The 7,953-nt window shown below is 41.1% G+C and overlaps 1 protein-coding gene across 3 annotated transcripts in view; it reads right to left on the reverse strand.

Moving 5' to 3' along the window:
• The window catches only part of LOC111872830, an 81,485-nt gene extending 75,162 nt beyond the window's left edge, over window positions 1–6,323 (reverse strand). For 2 of the 3 annotated variants that reach the window (XM_023867037.2, XM_023867036.2), the window contains exon 1: window positions 6,262–6,311. The gene's annotated coding sequence lies outside the window, so the exon portion shown is untranslated. Of the gene's footprint in view, window positions 1–6,261 lie in introns of all 3 variants that reach the window. The other variant, XM_033754852.1, reaches the window with a different exon arrangement.
• Between the last annotated feature and the right edge of the window lie 1,630 nt (window positions 6,324–7,953).

The raw sequence follows: 7,953 nt of genomic DNA on the forward strand, positions 1-7,953 counted from the left end.
TTTCTGAACCACTCTTATTTTTGAACTCCAGAGAAATGGAGTAAAATAGATGGAGACGATAGTAAGATAGTAAGATGCATGAGCTAATATATTCTGTTCTATTAATCTCTCACCGGACATGAAACAGTCTAACACCAAAGCCTGAATCTCTATCTATCTCTGTCTTGCATCGTACATGGCATGAGATCCATACTGTGCATATTTGTGTGTATTCAGAGATTTAGGTTGCATTGCAGTATCGAGCCAATAATATCATTTAGGAGTGAACGTAGATAGTTAAACGCGGTTTTGGTTGCCCTTAGGAATGATGCTGACCACTGCAGCAGGTGCGGAATGTATATGAACCTCCCCCCCCACTTGCACCATCTCGCTTTGATTTTCCTTTGAGTATTGATAATACTGTGACAAATTTCCATGGCTTCTCCACTGACAGATTGCACCAAAATAAAAAAATAACAACGGTCTGACATCAAACTATTTTGTTCAGAGGGTGTGAGAGATAGTGCACCTTTCAGAAGATTGTCAGTTTATTACAACGATAAGCCTCTGAACCAGAGGAAAGTTTACGAATGGGTGGAAAATTCAATAACTTTCGGTGATGATGCACGTTCTGGGCAGCTGTCGTCTGCCACATATGTCGAGTTTAAGAAGCAGAGCTCTCAGCTTATCCGAGATAACCGAACAATCAACAATGACAAAAATCATTTTCGAAATTTCCATTGTGAAGAAGTGAAAGGAGCAGTACCAGAATGCTTGAAGCTCCAACCTGAAATGTTTTCTTCTAATGGAATCTAGACACTTGTCGTTCGTTGAACTACTGGAATTAACGAGAAGTTCTGGGAAGAATTGATCGCCTACTTTCCTTCGATACGACACGGACCACATAGAAAACGAAACGTTCAACAATTCTTCTATTGTAAGAATTGAGGCTTTCATGGCGGTGAATATGAAGAAAGCAGTCTTCTGGGATTTGGCACCGTGTATATGTGGCGTTAACCGACGTTTCGGAAGAACGTATCGCCTCCATCTCCAAGGTAGAAGCAGTCCGCTTTTACCGGTTCTCACGGTCTCTTCGCTTGCGGATTTCTTATATTTTTCCTTCTACCCTGAAGATGGAGGCGATACGTTCCTCCGAAACGTCGGTTAACACCACATATACACGGTGCCATATCCCAGAAGACTGCTTTCTTCATAATTCTTCTATTGTTGCTTGTGTATTTATAGCCACGGTAATATTTTTATCAAGCCGTTGCTTAGCAAAGAGAGAGGGATACAAATGTAGACACACTGACAAGTGTTATTTATGAAACAAGAGGTTGAGATTGGCTCAGGTGTCATGATGTACATACCAAGTTTCATAAACACTGGTTCAGACATTCGAAAGGTGACAGGGAGGGAGTCACAGACACATAGACACACACACAACATGATGATCTAATGAACTTACTTTCGCTTTTTAAAAACAAGGAAAGCAGGCTAAGAGTGAGGGAGCTTGTATGGAGAATGCGCTGGACAGCCATGTCGGATTCTCTCACAAGATGCGACCATACAAATGCGAACGGCTTCAGACCTACATGGGTTTAGGGGGTTTGCGGTTTTGCTGTTAAAGTTTGTGACGATAGAAGCTTGATTCAAACAGGCCTACGGCTTCATGTCGAAAAGGCTTTAAGGTGTCAAAGCGCCAGACAAGATACACATATGTATTATAACATGAAATGTCCTAATTAGAATATTAGAATTAGTGACAGCATTTCTCACAAAATTCCAATATTATTAAAATGCGTCTACAATTGTCTTTTTGTATGCGTTGGGTTGGTGATAGCGCATCATTGTATTTATTATTGCGTGTCCTCACACGTTCACCCTGTCCATATGAGAGACAATTTGAGAACACAAAGCGAAATCTTAATACAGCCCGTTCCTGGCGTCGAAACGCTCAGCTAACTACCAAATACAGAATACCTGAGATGTTAAAAGTCGCTCCACTGGTAAAGAAATTCCCTACTTTTCATGGAACTCAAAAGTTCACTGTCATGTTCACAAAAGTACACACAAAGCCCCTAATCTGCTCTAGATTAACCAACTCCACATAAATATGTAATGCTTATCAGATACTTTGACATTATAATTTTTAATATTATCTTCTGATCCACGCCTAGGATCCCAAGTTTTCTCTTCTCGTCTGAATTTCCGACGTGAATGCTACATACAATTCTCATGGCTCCCATGCGTGTTACATTCCCCGCCCATCTTACAGTTTGAAACTCTTACAGCCCAAGTTTAACAGATGAATCCCAAAGTGATCCACAAGCTTACAAATGATTTTGTTGGACTTAACAATATTTCCTTTTCAGACTGAGCACGCGAAAGTGACATATCAACCCATTATGAACTTGCTGTGATCACATAGTCCCTTCCCAGTCCCTGAGGTTTCTGGAATACTTATTCGTCACTAGTCACATGACTTCTAATATAGCCCTGTACCGGTTCAAGAAGTTACAAAATAGGGAAATTGGTTTCTGAGAGAACTGCTAAGGGGATACAAGCAACAGCAATCGCAAGTGCGGGTTTCATATCCCATGCAGTTACCTTGTTTCGATACATTTTGTATGGAAGCTGAGGTAAAGTTGGCCTTGTACTTAACTAATTAAGCGCTACGCCTTGAAGCCCTATGGGGGCATTGATGTATAGATCCACATTTTCTTGATCTCGGCACTAACTGGAGGTGAGTGGTCAAATTCACGCCACTGTCGCTTTACCTCCGCTAAAGATCTCCCGGTACCCATTGTATAGAAGGTTGGGTGTACCCCAGAGCCGGTCTGAACGACATGAAGAAGTGAAAATTCTCAACCCCACCGGATCTCCGACCTCTCGAAAAGTCCAGCCCGTACTCAGTCGCTATACCGACTGCGCTATAGTGTCTCCTCTAAAATCTGCCAAGGAGATTATATTTATTTTGTAGCGGTCCAATATTTCTGTTTACTGTTTGTGATTTTGTTTATTCTGCATCCGTTTATTTCGTTCACTTGTTTCCTTGTGTGCCAAAGAACACATCTAAATTTCCTAGAAAAGGAGAACAAGTAATTTTCACGAAATATTCCACGAGGTTCTAGGTATACAGAACCTAAAGAGAACAGACTCTCTTTGTTATTGTTCTTGCTTCTTGGAGATTAAAGTAATTATAAGTAATTTCATGCAGCATCTGCGGAGTTTCTGTTAACATCTATCTATCCGGAAAGAAGCCGGAAATCATATTACGAAACTTAGAAAATCGGTCGGCTGTCAACAATAAATCCAAATCGTTAGCGTAATATTATTTGTGAGCCATGTTCTGTCGGAACGGATAAGCTAACTACAAGCAATGGCATCATATAGAACGATATAGCTACCACGAGGGACATAAATTGTAGGCCTGTGCTGGAATTGACATTTCTTTATCTACTTTTTCGTAGACTTCAGGTACCTTCTAGAAATAAGACTAATTTAATAAAATTTGGCTTTGTATTCATTTTCGTAACATATTTTTTTTACGGTGAGTTGTTAGCCCCACGCCTAATCCCCAGGCTGGAGGACCACCCCTTATTGCCTGTCCTGCTTATTCAATATATTCGTAGCTTTCCTCCCAAACTGGAGGGCGTGTCCTCCATCCGCAACCTGAAAGAGACCACTGGGAAGACCAAGGCGTAGGTGGGTGGGCAATATTAAAATGTATCTTAGAGAGATAGGATGGGATCATATGGATTGGATTGATCTGGCTCAGGATAGGGACAAGTGGAGGGCTCTTGTGAAGACGGTAATAATCCTTCGGGTTCCATAAAATGTTGGGAAATTCTTGAGTAGTGCAGAATTGGCGGCTCCTCCAGAAGGGCTCAGCTCCATGAACAAGTAAGTAATAAAATTTTGACATTGATAGTTCCCCTCATCTCCTGTTATAGGATGAGACTTATTTATTTAAGAAAGGTGCAGAAATGAGTTCCATGAAAATGGGAATATATAAACTCCGGGTATTACCTTAGACTCGGTGGTGATCAAAATATTGTGGTTCTGTACAAAATGAAGATTATTAAAGCCATAAAATAAAAAAAAAATACTTGCAGAAATTATCATCCATATTTTAACAAATGGTAAAGATCCAGGAATGTAAGGTAAGGATTATATGTACTTTAATTGTGTCCTTCTAGAATCTTCCTTGGTGGCGTCATATAAGTAACAGACACAATGAAGCAGATTCCTATTTGAGAAACGTTCTGCCCCACAAATGCACCCTTTCTCCTGGAACTGTCGATACGACAGAAGAATGTGTGTCTTACGTGGTGGATCACTTTGAAATTGTTTGAGAAACTTACATTGAAAAATGACATCGCGAATCGCAGAACACAGAACGCCTTTTGTTGTGGAATGGCCATTTCCGTTTATAGCGCTGCCTAACGGCAGTAAATAAATTTGAATGCAGATGATACATTGAACTTTGGGAGTTTTCCTATGTTTTGAAATATATTAAATATTTCTTCAGGTAATAATTACCATAATTACAGCAATTTAGAATGGTAGCAATCTTTTTGGAAGATCCTGTATTATTAGAGTTGTGAAATAATGAGGAAGAAAATGAAGGAACGTAGAGCATGGACGTTGCAAGGAAACATGTAAAAGTTTTACGAAAAACTAAAGGGAAGATCTCATTTTGAAGATCTAGATATAGATCAGAGCACAATATCAAAATCAATCTTAAAACAGGACATGACATTGTGGATTGAATTCACCTGTTTCAACGTAGAGTCAAGTGGAAAGTTCTTGTGAACACGGAAATAGATTTCGGATTCATTAAGAGTGAAATTGTTCTTAACTAGCTGGTCTGCTCTTAGCTTGCCAAGAAGGGCCTTCCAGCAGTCTAAAACTACACCCTAAACAGTGAGTCATACACGACATACGTAATATACGACATAAAACCAGACAATAAATAGTTGCAATAACCAGCATTCCACACTAAAGCAGTCACCAAAAATTCTATAAAGGTAAAGGAAAGTAAAGTTGTTTCTGGGCTTAACTAATTGAGTGTTACGCCATGAAGACGTATGGGGAAGTGGATGTATAGATCCACATATACTTGACTTCGGCACTAGCTGGAGGTGAGTGGTCAATTTCACGCCTCGGTCGCTTTATCCCCGGGGAAACAGCCCCGGTATCCATTGGATAGCAGTTGGGTGGAACCCAGAGTCGGTCTGAACGAAGTGGAGAAGAGAACATTCTTGACCCTACCGGTAGTCGAACAACGAACTCTCGGTCATCCAGCCCGTAGCCATTCGCTATACCGACTATTCTATCTCGGCTCCTTATGTGCAGCCCGTAGGCAGTCGCTATACCGACTACGCTATCCCGGCTCCTAAAAGCCACTACTAAATGTTAAAACTACTTAAACCGAGTACACTGTCGACACGCATCCCCAATTACATCTGTTCACCAAAGAACAACCACAACAACACAGTCCATCATGATGCGCACACCCAACCATCCCAGCTACACTTGTTTTGCCAATTTTATCCAATTTACCCATCTTTTTTTTTTATTTTTTATCGTATTATGACATGATGCACAAAAGCCGGAATAGTGAAGTCAGAGAAAACGTCTATTGCTAGTGAACTGCTCGGTAAAATATTTTCCGCAACAACGCCCAATAATGGAACCGTAGTTCAGAGACGGTGTTTTCTCTGTGTCCGCCCTGAGGCTTTATAACGAGGATCTCACGCAGCTAGAAGTGGAATTGAGAGAGTCTCCGGAGATGGCAGTTGGCAGAATAATTGAGAAGAAGCGGCAGGAGACGAATTAGGCTGTGCAAAGAGAAGTTCATAGTGTGTTGTAGTGACAGTGAGACTGTTATAAATCCGTTGCCACGGCACGACCAGTGAAGCGTGAGAAGACTTAGTATATCCCAGTTATTTGTAAAGTGTGTAGTTTAGCGATAGCGCTGTATTATTTGTAGTTACGAGATGTGTCTACAGGGCGTTAATAAATCCAATTATCAAATCCATACCCCTTCTAATAGTCACACCCCTGAAAATACTTGACAATGTCATAAGATATTTACATGATATACAAAGAAAGTTAATATAAATGTCAATATTTCACTATATTTTACTAATATAGACCCATTTTAGTCAAAAACAATTCAATAATGACAGTTATACATTTATGTAAACCTCCTGAAGATGGTCGTAATAAAACAGAATATTAACGCGTTAATTTCAGTTTTACGTGTTTACGTACTTACTGACAGTTGTGTTGACGGCCACGCTAGCACCTTCAGTACTAAAGTAGGCAGCCCTGAGTTCAGTATTTGTTCTGCTTTCTTTGTTGTTATTCTGATCCTTTTATCTTCCTGTCTGCTAAAAAACGGCAGAACCAGAAAAGTTTCGTTTCCTCTTCTAGTGGAATTCCGACGTCGCTTACCGTTGGTTCCTCCTCTGTATCTGTCTCTTTGTATGAGCCCGAAATCCCTTTCCGTCCGTTGCAAAGCATTCTATGATTTCTGTGCCCGCCAGCCAGCACACGGAGAATTATACGAAGAAGCTGAACGCATCAGAAGATTTGCGTCACTCCGTTTGATAGAGAATTTATTTTCTTCAGCTTACATTAAGTAAAAGCTAGAGACCCGCGCAGATGAAATATACTTTGAGCTCCAGCTTGTGCTAAAGGGACGCTGCATTGATGGCATGAAACCTGGAAGAAGAACAGGGCTGCTGCAACGTCACACGAATTATTCTTTGCGTAAATCCAGCCAGTAAGATTTAAGGGAAAAAAATTAAGTGTACACAAGGAACGTAAATGATCAAGTCAAGGAAGTTGAGGTGGACAGGGCATGTAGCACGAATGGGTGAGACGCGGAATGCATATAGGATGTTGGTGGGAAAGCCAGAAGGAAAGAAACCACTGGGAAAACCAAGACATAGGTGGTGTACAATATTAAAATGGATCTTAGAGGGATGGGGTGGTATGGGTTGGATTGATCTGCCTCAGGATACGGTCCAGTGGAGGGTTCTTGTGAACACGGCAATGAACCTTCGGGTTCCGTAAAATGCTGGGAAATTCTTGAGTAGCTGCAGAAGTAAGTAAGTAAGTAAGTAAGTAAGTAAGGACAGGAGAAACTTAATGTCGCTGCGATCATTGCTTCGAATCACACTAGAGGCGCGCATGTCTATATTCGTTTTCCTGTGTTTGTGTTGTCCTTTATATTTTTACTTAGTTTCGTGGGGTGGGGTGAGACTGAGACCACTAGGTAAATCGGCCATTAGTTTTCCTATTATAGCAGCCCCGGATGATGATGATGACGATGATGATGATGATGATGAATGTGGAGTAGTAGGTGGAATGAGAATTGACAAGGGAAACCGAAGTACTTGGAGAAAATCTGCCACAATGCCACTTTGTCTACTACAAAACTCATATGACCTGAACTGGGCTCGAACCAGGGCCGCCTCGGTGGGAAACCGGAGATTAACAGCCTGAGCTATGGCACGGTCTATTTGGCCTGTACAAGTAGAGGCCTTGTGACGGGCTGATCACCTTTTGAAGGAGTCCTACCGACTGTCTCTAAGATTCATATTATCAAATTAATTCTATATGGGTACAGGCCAGAGATCTTAATACGTCACGAAGACGTCAAGAGGAAGTTAGAAGAAACTCAGTTTAGAATTACGAATATTTAATACACTGTAACGTGTCTCCAAGCCGGTCACGGTAGCCCAGTTGTCTAAGACATGTACTATCTTCGCTCGATCGGAAGGTGGGTTCAAATCCCACACAAAGCATAGAGTCTATGCCATAGACGTTTAGTATGTGTATGTGTTCATTTTGTGTTTGTGTTCTCGTGTGTTTAGGTAGAGGCCTTGCGACGAGCTGATCATTCATCCAAGGAGTCCTACCGTCTGTAAAATGGTCACAAAACTGAAAATCAGAAGC

This window comes from Cryptotermes secundus, unplaced genomic scaffold (assembly GCF_002891405.2).
Source record: "Cryptotermes secundus unplaced genomic scaffold, Csec_1.0 scaffold79, whole genome shotgun sequence".
In the NCBI taxonomy this organism is placed as follows: Eukaryota; Metazoa; Arthropoda; class Insecta; order Blattodea; family Kalotermitidae; genus Cryptotermes; species Cryptotermes secundus.